The sequence below is a fragment of the Heterocephalus glaber genome, unplaced genomic scaffold (genome assembly GCF_053883595.1).
Source record: "Heterocephalus glaber isolate CG9 unplaced genomic scaffold, H.glaber_assembly_v1.0 deba00001067, whole genome shotgun sequence".
NCBI lineage: Eukaryota > Metazoa > Chordata > Mammalia > Rodentia > Bathyergidae > Heterocephalus > Heterocephalus glaber.
In genome coordinates this window covers 1859524-1872966 of record NW_028258187.1, presented here as the reverse complement: position 1 = coordinate 1872966, position 13443 = coordinate 1859524, and the positions used below count along the sequence as shown (strand labels likewise).

Genomic DNA, 13443 nt, shown 5'->3' with positions numbered 1-13443 from the left:
AGACATCCAAGCCCTACTAAATCCGCGGCGGGGATTCAGTACCTACTGAAGATTTTCTGGAGGACCATGTTGCTGAGAGCGGATGCTTAGTTCCCCGTCAACACGCAGAGCACAGCTGGGCTTACAGACACACCTCAGCCAGTCAGGAAAGAACAGAGATGCAGGCCCCACTTGCAGAGGTGCCACAGCAGACAGATCCAAGGACAGAGACTTGCACAGGTCACGATGGCCAGGGGCAAGGGAAGAGGAAAGATTAGGGCCACAGGACTCTGAGTTCTAGATTTCTAGAAACAGATGGTGGTGTGGCTGCCCAGTAATGTGAACGTATTTAACGCAACACAACGTTCACTTGAGAGTTGGTGAAATTGCCAAATGTTTATGTTATTTGTATTTTACCCATAATTTTTTAAAGAAGTTGTCAGGTGACTCATCGGTGGCAAGGAAGCCCCCTGCGAACAACAGTGTTGGGAACCCTGCAGAGGCCTCCAAGTTCGCCCGGCTTCAGTCTCGTCCAGCCTTGGCTCACTGGGTCGGGCTCACTGGGTCTGGTGACACTGTTTGCTTGGGAACCAAAACTCTGCTCTCTCGCAGCTGAGGTCTGACGGATCCAAGATCTTGTCCTTTATAAACTTTTGTTTCAGTTTGGAGTTAGAGAAAGAAAAAAATATATATGAAGAATATCTAATTTTGTGAATCTCATTTTCAAATTCAAATCTCAAATGTTCCCCAAGGCAGTGGATTGCGCAGGCAGCACAATGATGAAAACTTAATAAAAGGCCCAGAAAGAGCATCGATCACGCGGGCCCTTCGGCTGACTAGGTAAGGGCAGTAATGACATTATTCTAATATTTGGGACCTTCTTGGCTGTCTGGCATTCTCTGCAGTGACAGCTGCCCTGGCTTCTGGCCCCTTCTCTGTCCACCATGAGCGTCTCACCATCTCTGCTCATTTCTTCCCTTCCTTTTCTGTCCCTGCCTCTGCTAAAATTGTGTTTAACCACAAGACGTCTTTATGTCATGACTTTAGTCACTGCCTCTCTCCCCTGTCCAGCCACTCCTCTGCCACCAGCAACCTCTCCACCAGAATGGTACCTCAGAGAGGCCACAGGGAGGCTTCCCTACAGGATGGGCTGCAGCCCGTGGCAGAGCACAGAGACTGCAGCCCACAGCCTCACTTCCTGCCCCTGTGGCCCTGCCTGCCTCTGTCCCCAGTCCCTATCTCCACCGTGGTCTGAGTCGCCAGGGGTCTTCTCCTGCCTTCCTGGCCTGCCCCTTCTCTTCCTGTGGACAGAGATGGCCCGTCCTCCACAATGGTCAGCATCTTATCACTGCCCTGGGACAAAGGCTCCAGCCCCAGGGCCCTGGCATCTGCACAGCACGGGTCTGCTCCTGCTCCCTGGCTGTATCAGACACCCTAGCTGACAGCTCAACTGTGCACACCCTCTCCTTCACTGTGCCTGACACCATGGGCTCAGCTATGCCTCCCGGAGGAGCCAGTGAGTGGAGAAAGAGAGGGAGACGACCCCAGCAGCAGCGGTGCACAGGGTCTTCCCTGAAGCAGAGGATGCGCAGACCTGGCATGTGTCTGGGTCCTGGGGCGCCACCCTCCTTACTAAACCTGGGAGCTGGGCCATGCCCTCCTTTATATGCCTGGGTATGAAGTGCACCTCCTCTTTGCGATACCCGGGTATAGGTGTGCACCTGCTCTTTGCTACACTTGGTTACTGGGGTGAGGTCCCCCTTATTATATACCCAGGTACTGGGTACATGCCCTCTGGCTCCCCCAGGACCCCCAGAGCCACACACTTGCAGAGAGGAGTCCATCGTTGGCCTCTTTCTGGCTGGCTTCCGACCTGCCATTCAGGGCCTCATGGTTCCCAGGAGCAAAGCTGCTAAGTGAACGAAGGAAGCACTTGCCGTGTGACATCGAATGTGGCTCCATGTGCTCAGCTGCAGCTGGGCAAGCCTGTCCCTGAAGGGGCTGGGTGAGCCCTGTCCTCATCCCACAAGCACCCCGTCCATTCCCAGAGCCCCGGATTCAGCCAGTGCCTCCTCCCCTGCCCACATCCCAAGACTCAGGAGCCCTTCATCCCCTTCCACCTGCCGCTGGGAGCACCGACCAGCACAATTCTCAAGACATCGGTGGAGGAAGATGTATCTAAAGTCTTCTCCCTTCAATCCAGCAACCTCACTTCAGGGATGGGGAAATTGGTATGCACAGATGTTCATCTCAGAGTTATGAGAAATACATTCAAAAGGCAATGGCGAGGTCAATTATGGAGCATTCATGAGTAATAAAAACTATGTCTTAGAGAAATACTTAATGACAGTCCCCACACGCCCCCATGAACTTGGCAACGAAAGGAAAACATCATCACCTACCACTTATAAGAGAACTGAGCCACTTGCTTCTTGGCCAAGGAAAGGGCTCGCCCTGCAGCAGGAGGGAGGCCCAGAGCCGCCGGCTGACTTGGCCCGGAGCTCACAGTGGTGCTCACCTCCTCCAGGCCCCTTCCTTGCTGCCTCTGCACAGTGACCCCGGACCCTGTATTTCTCTGGGAGTGCATGTCCCCCTGGTTCTGCATGGCCCCTGTCGCCTGTTATGGTTTGGGTCAAAAATGCCCCCCAAAGTTCAGAGATGGGGCTTTTCCAAGGTGGCTGGATCATGGAGTGCTGTGCTCATCAGGGAATTCGCCCATCATGAGCTCATAGCTGTCTGTGCTCTCAGGAGGCGGTCTGGCTGGAGGAAGTAGGGCCAGCCTCTGGGGGTATGTTCTGGTCTCTGGCCCCTTTCTCTCTCTCTGCTTCCTATGAGACAAGCAGCTTTCCTCCACCATGATATTTCTGCCTTGGAGCCAGGCAACCATGGACCAAACCTTCAGAAACTATGAGCCAGAAGAAAGCCCTCCTTCATCGAGCTGGGTGCTGGGTCTGGGTTTCGGTCCCAGCAGTGCAGAGCTGACTGATACACACTGGATCCACACCACTGAGCCTGTGCAGGTCCAGGAGAGGTTCTGTGGGCCACCAGCATCCCAACCCTTAATCCCAGATGGCCACCCCCATCCTGCTCTGCCCCAGCAGCGGGGGCCTCATTGTCTCCCTAGAAGCACAGAGAGCCGCTGGCATCCTAAACGCTTGCCCTCAGCTCTCCCTATCCGTAACACAACTGCCACCACCCTTGTAGCTTGTACAGAAAGGGGCAGCACATTCGAGTCCTCGGCCTTGCAAAGAGAAACTAATGGAATGTTTCCTTACGTGGCAGTGGCTCCCAGAGTCCAGGGCAGCCACTGTGCCCTGTCCCCACAGGTGACTAATGGACGTGATGAGATTTGACAACAAACTCTCCCACCATGGAAGGCCACCTGGAGCAAGCCACCAAGACATCTTAAAATGTGATCCCTCTGCCAGCCCTTTTGAGTTTTAGTGGGGCACAGTGGTACGTGACTGTAATCCTAGCATTCTGGGAGGCTGAGGCAGGAGGATCTTAAGTTAGGGATGTAGCTCAGTGGGAAGGCCTTGGATTCAATCTTCAGAACAACAACAACAAAAATGGTGATTGTTTTCATCATTATCAGCTGGGCCAAAGATAGAGGAAACCTACTCAAAGAATAGTCTGGAGGCATTTGGAGGAAAAGGTGTCCAGAGAAAAGCTCTACGAGTGGTCCAGTCCTGATGAGGGGTCCACGCAGATCCCCGGACGGAGACCCCAGGAAGGCTGCTGGGGTGAGATGGGAGCAGAGGTGGTTCCTTCTCTGTGGGAGTTGTTCGCGAGCCTGGGGCCTCAGGTCTTCTCCCTCTTCAATTATCTCCATTTCCCTGGCTCTCTCTGCCAGTCAGGCCTCTCATTATGCAATTGCCATGAAAAGCATAAGAATGAATTCCACGGCCCTCAGACTCAAGTAGCTTTGAAAATGTGCTAGAAGCAGTAAGCAGCCTGCTCCCAATTGATGTCACAGTTGTACCCAGAGAAGTCAAGCGAGCTTGTGAAATATCTCGCTGCTGGAAAGTTCCTGTGGAGACACAGAGCACATCATGAGCGTGGCGGCTGCGAAGTCAAATGGTAGCTACCACAGCAGGGCACTGTGGATAGCACAAAATAGCACAAAATAGCTCCCTCCCGTTTCAGTCCTGGGGATTGAACCCAAGGCTCTCACACTGAGCTGCATCCCTAGCCCTTGTCTTGTTGTTCTTGCCATGAGACAGGGTCACACTAAGCTGCTATGCCGGGCTCATACTTTCGACCCTCCTGCCTCAGCCTCCTGGTGTGGGTTATAGGAATGCACATCACGCCCAGCTTCGTAGCAGTTTACAACATAGTGACAGCAGAGTTTTAACTAAAACATAAGTAGCAAGTATAAACCCAGCAAAGAGGGATAAGAAGGAATTTTTCACTCATGGTCACTTCTGAGAGAGGGAAGGAAGGGACTGGTGCCAGGGAGTCATGTGCCAGAGTTTCCTAATCTGTCAGTGATGTTTCATCTCTGGATTTTGGGGGTAACATTCCAAGAAAATGTAAAAAGTCATTAAATTTATTGATAAGTACATGAGTATTCATTACATTATTCTTTTTTTCCATGTTTGGAAGTCTTTTTTGGTAATAAAAAAGAGATCAGAAAAGAAAATCATTGGGGAAATTTTAATTAATAAGGAAATTTAATAAAATCGCTATGTACAAAGTAAATATATAAAAATTAATAGTTTGGGGTATGCCATTAAAAATATCAACAAAACAGTAATATGGAGGAAAATATCATTTGCAATAAAATAAAATTATGACTCTCAAGGAAAGCGTCTTCCTGGAAGGGGAGAAGACACACAGGGGAAATCGAGGAGCCCCGCTGGGAGGGACTTGGCAGGTCCCAGGAGCCAGCGGACGGCAAGGCCCACTGGACGTTTTGAGCAGACCTAAGGCAACTGCATGATTTTGAAGGGTCGGATGAGTCCAGACTGATGGCTGCCAAGGAACCATAGGGAAAGGGGCTTCACCAGGGAGGTTTAGCAAGCGGCGCCGTGCCGAGTGACCCAGGCTCACTCTGGGACAAGCGGCACTTCCCTGAGTCCAGCCTCTAGTCCCGTGCACCAAAGGGCACCTGGGACTGAATGATAAATGCTCCAGGACCCCGTGTTGGTGCCTCTCACAGGGCCGGACACAGGCTTTCCAGGAAAATGTCGAAAAGGCTTCAAAACTGCTCTGTCTTTAGACACAGTGACTTCGCTCCCATGAATAGATTCTACTCAGAAATAAAATCTTTCTCAAGGGACTGTCATTTTCTCTACTCCTACATGATCGAGTAACCTGAATTCCGCATCTCCCTGTGCATCCAGGCAGTCTCCTGGACAGGGCGCCCTCCGGTCCCCCAGATTACCACCAAAGACACGCAGCCATCCTTCCCACCCTGACCTCTTCGCTCTGGTCCACACCGGACGTACAGCTGCAGGGTCACAGGGCAGCTGTGAGCCAGATTCTAGAGGGGCTCCACCACTTCCGCAGGAGCTGTGCCACTTTACCTCCCATCAGCAGCGCCCGCGTGCGCTCCCCTCTCTGCACCCTGGACAGCACTTAGTATTTTTTGTCTTTTGATAATAACTGTTCCAATTCGGGTGAGAGGGTGTCTCACTGGGGCTTTGATTACATTTCCCTGAAAATTACTGATATTGAGTTACACTCTTCACATACGCTTTGACCATTTGCACATCTTTCTTGAGAAACATCTATTCAGATCATTTGCCCATTTTAAACAACAAATATTACTTTAATTATTGTGAGTGCTACGCAGTTAAGTCCTTTATGCGTTCTGAGTACTAAGTCCTTGTCGAACCAACAGTTTGCAGATATTTTCTCCTGTTCTGCAGGTTATCTCTCAGCTCTGCTGTTGGTCTCCTTTATTGTGCAGACGCTTTGGAGTTTGATATAACCCTATGGCTTAACTGTTGTACTCACTGCCTTTGCTTTGGGGGTTTTAAAAAGAACTTTCCCCATGCAAATGTCCTGAAGCGCTTGCCCTGTGTTTTCTAATAGTAATTTCATGGTACTGAGTCTTACATTTATGTCTTTGATCCTTTGAGAGATGATTTTGTCTGCGCTGAAATACAGCACCCAGGGTGCCATTATCCTCACCCAGAACTATGCTCAAACAATCAGGGGACTGATTTAGTAATCACACGACCTTAACCCAGCATCACACACCCTAGATCCAGCCACCTCCCAAAGCCCCATCTATGAGCACATGAGGCTTTCGGGAGACATCTAGATACACCCTTAACACTGTGGTTTGTGGCATCCCTTAATTATCTTTGGTACTTCTGTAGTAGATGTTATAAGGCCCATTTTTAGTCTCTTATTTTATTTATTTGAGATTTGTCTCTTTCTTACTCTAGCTAAAAGTTTGTCAATTTCACTTATCTTTACAAAAACCCAACTCTTTCTTTCATTGATCTTTAGCATTTTTTAGTCTCAATTTATTATTTTATGCTCTGATCTTTACTACTTCTTCCTTCATTCACTCTGCCCTATGCTTCTCTCTGTCTTGTCGGCCTCTGGGGTTCTGACAGGGTGGATGTTGTTCACTTGCTGGGGTCCCCGCTCACTTGCTGGGGTCCCACAGGTCCTGTCTGCTTACTTTGATCCTCATTCTTCTTTTACTTTTTTCCTCTGATGCGGTTAATTCAAAAGACCTGCTGCCTCTCATGCATAAGTCACCTCAGCCACGCCCACAGGCTCCAGTTGCTGTTCCTTTGTCGTCATCCCTGTGTGTGGAGCAGGGACACCATGCTGCTGTGGCCTAGGGGTGTGATGCTCCAGGGAAAAAAAGGTTATGAGCTGTGCTCATCGACACAGCCACATTCTCAGAAAAGATCATTTGAAAAGTTAATGCTATGACATCCGGATTGTGCAATCACAGGCATTTGATTTCTTTCGGTTTTTCCATTTTTTTTTCTTAAAGCAATTGCATGAATTTTATAATCATATCAAATTAATAACTGTCACTGATTTATTAGCTCAATAATTGATCAATGATCTGTTAATACTCTGACTGACAAACACATCAAATTCTTTGTGAAAATAAAAATACACGGGGTGGAGCAAAGCTGCCTGAAATGCTCAGCGCAGACAGAACCAGGCTGAGACCGGGCACATCCAAGGCTGTGCAGCTGAAAAACCAGCAGACCTGAAACCCAAACAGATTTCTTCTCAGGCCAAGGAATCTCAGAAAGCCTGGGGGACGACTGAGCCCTCGAAGGCCAGGTCTCGTCTCCTGCGGTCCCCACCGAGGCAGTGACCTGAGCCTGCACTATGCTGCTGTCCCCAGAGACCCATGTGACCACTGCACTCGAAGTCACCTGGTGCTGAGCTCCTGGTTAGGAGCTAATGGAAATGGAAGTTTTACAGAGCCAATTTTTTGGTTGCTTAAAGTTAATTGCTTTGTACCTAATTTAAGTCCTCCAGGGAGCAATTCTGCTCTCACCAACAACTATACCTTAAATGAGGCTGATCTATAATCCCATTACATGTGTCCGGGTGTCTGTCAGCAAATGCCTCAGAGCGCTGGGTTTCTAAAGGACGCTGGTTTGAACACTCTCCAAGGACTCTGTTTTCGGCACAGGACTAAATCGTTTTCCTGAAGCCGGGTCAGTCACTGCGTCCAATAAAAGTTCTGGGAGTTGGCAAGGCTCGTGTTATCTTTGCTTGCCCGAGCAATAGATCATCGTTGCCTGGCAACATGAGAGCTATGATGCCATAAAGGCCATGGATGGAACAGGGATAAATGGAGAATGGAGGAGCCAGGAAGACACTGACATTGCCTTTCCCTAGCCCATGAGTGGTTCTCAAAACCTGGTGCCTGGACTGGTTGGGTCAGACTGACCTGTGAGTGTTAGAAAGGTCGGTTTGTGTCCCCACCCCAGGTTTACTGGATTATGCTCCGTGCGTGGAGTCCAGCATGTGTACTGTCACAAGTCCCCGAGCTGACCTGATGTACACAAGCTTTGAGCAGTGCTGAGCGCATTTGCTGAAATGGAGTCTTGAGGTACAGTGGTCACCCCAAGGCAGCTTCTGTCAGAGATGTGGAGGCAGCGGAGGGCAACGGGACAGTGGGGAGGGGTCACGCACCGCTGGCGAAGGAGTGGATTCTAACCCACATCAGGGACCAGAAGGTGCCTGCAGGATGCTGGACAAATCCTGGGACCCCACAGTGCTCCACGCCCCCCCCCCCCGCCCTGCAGGACATCTCTGGCCTGGCCACATGAATTCCTGGAGGTCTCTGACTGGAGGTCACCATTGAGGGCAGGGCCTAGAGGGACAACCCCATCATCATCTGAGTCTGAGCACAGGCAGCAGGCACAACGCTAGGAAGTGAGTCCCCAGGGTATGAACAGGTGAGCTCCGAGGGGCACTGCACACAGCGGGACAAAGAGACCATTCAGAAACACTTGATGACTGACAGCATCCGGCTTTGTGGACAATGCGGATTCATTAGTGAACAGAATAGATGGTTAACAAAGCATTCACTGCGTCTCTCAATGAGTCCATTAGAGAAACAGCAGTGAGAGGGATTTGACAAAGAGTCACGCCAAGGAAGCCAAATCACTTTAGAGAATCTGGCGTACAGGAGGATGACAAATATCTCCGTGAGGGCTATTGGCAAGTAAGTTTCCAAAGACCTTGGTGTCAGCCACGGGTTCCAGTGATGGAGTGGGCCTCAGACATGACCTGAGTATTAACTATACGGACTACATACTGAAGAGAACTGGGTGTTGGCTTGGTCTCTGGCCCTGTATCTCCACAGCAGTTAATTGAAAGATCTGTTGCCTTAGAACAGTGGTTTTTCTCACTTGGCAAGCACCAGAATCTCCCCAGAGTGTGTAAGGTAATGCAGGATTCTCAACTCCAACCCTGGGTTCTGGTCTGGGCCATCTTGGGCAGGGAGCTGGGAACTGGTGTTTCTAGCAATTTCCCAGGTGACCCTGATGCCGCTGCCCTGGGATCACACTCTGAGGACCGCTGGAGGGGGAAGGAAAGCACTGAAAGACAAAAATGAGCTTCAAGGTGACTAAACCTCAGGGAGGAGGCAGGAAGGACCACTGGCCCTGGCCACGGGTTCTGACATCCGGGAATGAGCAAGGCATGCACTGCGGATGGTCTGAGAGGAGATCACTTCTGGGGGCAGAGATGGGGTCAGCCCTCCTTGTACTGAGGTAACTTGCAAGCAGATCTCATTGCACCAAGAATCAAAGCAATTCCAGCAGGAAGCGGCTGTGCCCTGGAGCCAAGCGCCTGCCGTATGCACATCTGTCCACAGGCCGAGCAGGAGCCAGGTACCGGTTCCTTGTCACAGTCTCTGCTGTGCGGCTCAAGGAAAGAGTGACCAGGCCCACTGACTTCACTAACTTCTCCTTTGCTCACCCCAAGGGCTGCCCATGACCCACCTTCTGAGCCCAGAGCATCCAACCACGTGCTCCTCGTGAACTCCACCCTTCTCCAGTCTGCATGATCCTAGGATAGAGCTCCAGGCTCTGTCCACAAGCTGCACAAAGCTCAGGTGCAGAGAGAGACTAGAGAGCAGCAAAGCACTGGCTTGTCCAGCGTTCTTGGATCCTTCTTGTCACAATATCACTCACTGCATCAGTCGCTGTCAGGAGCCCCCTGGTTGCCCTGAGCCCACTGACCATGAGCAGCACTGACTCTCATAGGCCAGGGACAAAAGGGAAGTGACCTGTCTATCCAGCCCTCATTGAGGATCTTCTTGGAACACTGCAATGGACAGGACTCAGGAGGAGGAGAGGTGGCAGGCCACAGGGTGGGCTCCCCAGTGTGGACTGCCCATCCGCTCCTGGAGGAAGCCCCTCCATCAACCCCATCATGGGGGCCTGGGTCTTATTTCATCCTCATGCCCATGAGAGGAACAGGATCTGATGGAGGAGGAACGACCTGGGGATGGGCACTGATGAGGGTGTGAAGTCTCGGAGACCGCTGTTGGGCCGGGCGAAGAAGTCCACAGGGTGTCTCCTGCAGTTGCCCAGCTCCTGGGTCTGCTGGACCATGTATCCCAGAGCAATAACTCAATCTGGCCGGCACAGAAGCAAAAGAAACCCCCAGCCAACAAGGCCAAAGATGGGTGGGTTCCTGTGGAAGACAGTCCAGGGCTCTCCGGCTGTGAGACGCAGATTATAATACTGGAGCTTCTCTCCCTACGGTTTAGGTCTTGGTTCCATGTCCACAGTCCAGGCAGGAAGGCCCGAGCCCCTGGCTCCTCTGCAGGATGAGTCTGAGGCAGGCCGCAGGAAGGCCAACCTGTTCTCTGCCTGCCCTCTGTCTGTCGCTCTGGTCTGGGTGCTGGGTCTGAACACCAGCCCCTGCCCCAGCTCCCAGCCCATTCCCAACAAGCTCAGGGCCAGCACTTTCCAGCGAGCTCCCTGCGGGTGTGGCAGGGTTGCTGGGTGTGGAGGTCCTAGCAGCAGGCTGGCGTGGGCAGAAGGGTGAGGCCTGTGCTAGGCGTGCCCTCTAGGTGGGCAGGCCCAGTACCCGGGGGCTCAGTTTCCACACCCTTGTGCTCCAGTTGGGGCAAGCAGGGCCCTCGGGGAACGGGTTAGGAGACTCGAAGTCGATGGGCTGCCAGCGCCCTGAAGGTTTGTCCCCAGGACTCCAGGCCCAGCCCTGGCCAGCATCCAGAGCTGGGTCCCGGGCTCTGCTCCCTGAAGGACAGTGGTGAGGACGACATCAGAAGGGCAGGATGGGAACCAAGCCAGAAAGAGCCGTGCGAGGGCTCCTGGGAGAGGCCGGGGACAAGACTCGAGGATGCTGGGGAGGTCATCAGACTAGAGAGTGCGGCCCAACCCCAGCCGGGGCCCGGGCACGAGTGAGAGGATCCAGTGACAGACGGTGCCGTGGCGCCCGAGTAGAGGAGGACTCAGTGCTGAGGGACATGGCCAGGAGGAGGGCGGGACTCAGCCACCTCCCTCTGGGGCCGGAGGCCTGCACTGAGGGGTGCTCAGACACCTGGGATCCGAGACAGAGGCTGAGGCAAGGCGCTCCCACAGTGTGCAGGCAGCAGGGCGGCCTGGGCGGACAGTCACTGTGATGCACACCTTGTGGCCCTGCCCTGCAGACAGGCGCCCTCGGTAATGAGAGGCCACAGCGCCTCCCGAGGCAGGGAGGGTCCTGGCCCCTGAGAGAGCTGGGCTGGCCCGGAACATCCAGCCGCCCAGGGAAACCGCATGCTGGTGCCACATCTGGCAGAGGCTGCTGTGTGCGCACCAACTCCAGTCAGAGGCCCTGCCTTCCGGGGCGAGGGCAGCTGCGTCCTCCCCGCCCTCTGATCCCCACGCTGCTCCTCCCGCCCTGCCCTCCGTAGCCAGGTGCTCCCTGCAGAGCCGCCCCTGCCCTCCTCCCCCGTGCGAGACTTCCTGCAGATGGCATCACTTGATTTCCAGCCATGGCTCTTTAAATCTCAGCAATTTGAACATGTTCTGAAGTTAGCAAATAAAACTTCCGTCCATTTGTGATGAGTCACATGATGTTCTGGAATGCGTACCCACTGTGAGACAGCTGAGCCAAGCCGACTAACACACGAGTCACCGTGCATGCTGCGCCTTTTGCACGAGATGAGCCGACTACACCTGCTCCGAGCCCTCAAGCACACGATTCGCTGCTATGAACTGCGATCACCGAGGCCGAGCACAGAGCTCCTGCACATGTTTCTCCTGTGTGGAACCAGGTGCCCATTAGCTGTCATCTCCCCACGCACCGTCAGTGTCTGCTTGCTCTGTCCACAGGCTCCACCCTTCCTGCCCAGCGCAATCTCTCTCCAAGGCTGCCCATCTGAGCCCCTCTGTGACCCATGGCTCAAAACAAGCTCCCTCTGCGTCCTAGGAACCTGCCCGCCAGCCCCATAACCCTGGGTACGGTGATTCGGACCCGGGATGCTCCTGGAATCCCCTGGGGGCTGTCCATAAACACAGACCCTAAGCAGACAGACCTAATCAAGATCTCAGAGGGCAGGCGAGCGGGAAGCCGCTGTGATGTCTCGAATCTTGGCAGGTGATGTTAGTGCCCAGTTAAGGATGAGAATAGACACAGGGCTAATTTTAGTATCTAACCAACCATGCCTGTGGCTACTTATCTGTCTCATAAATACATGCTTTTTAGATTCCTAGAGAACAGAAGCTGTGTCTTACTTTACCCACTCTGGTACCTGCTCTCCCTAACTCAGTGTTAAATACAAGGCTGGGGCCTCTGGATGCACAGCCTGGCGTCTGTTTCTGTAAGCAGGAAACTCACCCAGCACCTGCCTTAGCAAGCACGCCTGTGTCCATTCCCTGCAGCAGATGCTGGAGCCACGGTGGTGAAAGCAACCTTAGCCCGTTGGACCAGCGTGGCTGGGGAGCAGGCAGAGGCCGGTGAGGACACTATTTGGGTATTAGGGCACAGTGAGGCTAGAGGTGTGCTACGGTTAGGATGAACCACTGACAGATGGAAGACAGTGGACACCACTGATTTCCAAAGGCAAGAGGACTCCCACACTCACCCATCAGCTGCCGCCCACCAGCCCGTGCTGCGCCATCGGCAGGGAGAGACCTGTGTCTCCCCTCACAGAGCACTCACGGGAGAGGCGCCTGTGGCTTTTCTGCCTAGGAAGGTAGGGAAGTGCGTGAGCACAGGTGTCAAACACGAGCACTGCCACAGCACAGACAGGGCTGGGCAGGCACAGGTCAGGTCTGCCTCTCTCTGCAGGCTGCTGGCATCTCAGCCTGGGCCCTTGGCTCCCAGGGCTGCCTGGGCATATTGAGAAAACCATCGGCAGCTTTTCCTAGGTGTCCTGTTCTGGGCTTCCCCATCCTTCACCTTCCCGGGGTATTTGCTCTGCATTAGTGACTTCTCACTGTCCAATCACTGGGACAAAAGTACCCAACACCTGCCACTGAAGGAGAAGTTTATGTGGCTCCCAGTTCCAGTGGGTTCAGTCCATGGGTAGCCAGCTCTGTCTGTCGACACAGATGCCTGCAGAAGGAGTAGAAAAGGCACTGAGGTTTAGGCGATTTATTCAGGAGAGGGGATTGAGACTAGGATAAAATGGTTTAAGGAAAACAAGTTTTTATGGTAAAATTAGGGTCACATGGTTTTGTAAAGCCCACAAATAATCCTGGATTTGAGATGAGGGAGAAAAAGAAAGAGACTTACACAAATGTGCACACACCACACGCACACACGCACACGTGCACACATGCACACGGATACACACACACACACACACACACACCTGCCAGCTCAGCCCTCCCCACCAGGTGTGAGCACAGGTTCTGGGGAGGAGCAGACCAAAAGGCCCAGGGCGTCTGCCCCGAGGCCTGGTGAGCCTCCCACCTGACCTGCTATTCTGTGCACAGAGGGGCCTTTCCCACTTCCGCTTCCGTGGAGACACTCATTACTGGTGTCTGGGGAACATCCAGG

The 13443-nt window shown here is 52.9% G+C and overlaps 1 long non-coding RNA gene across 1 annotated transcript; it reads right to left on the bottom strand.

The window, feature by feature from the left end:
- Positions 1-367: 367 nt before the first annotated feature.
- Positions 368-7700, bottom strand: LOC110346198 (uncharacterized). The gene is made up of 3 exons (XR_002390098.2): positions 7478-7700; positions 3601-4009; positions 368-629 (listed from the first exon to the last, which is right to left on the bottom strand). It is a non-coding gene; the product is annotated as an uncharacterized LOC110346198 (long non-coding RNA).
- Between the last annotated feature and the right edge of the window lie 5743 nt (positions 7701-13443).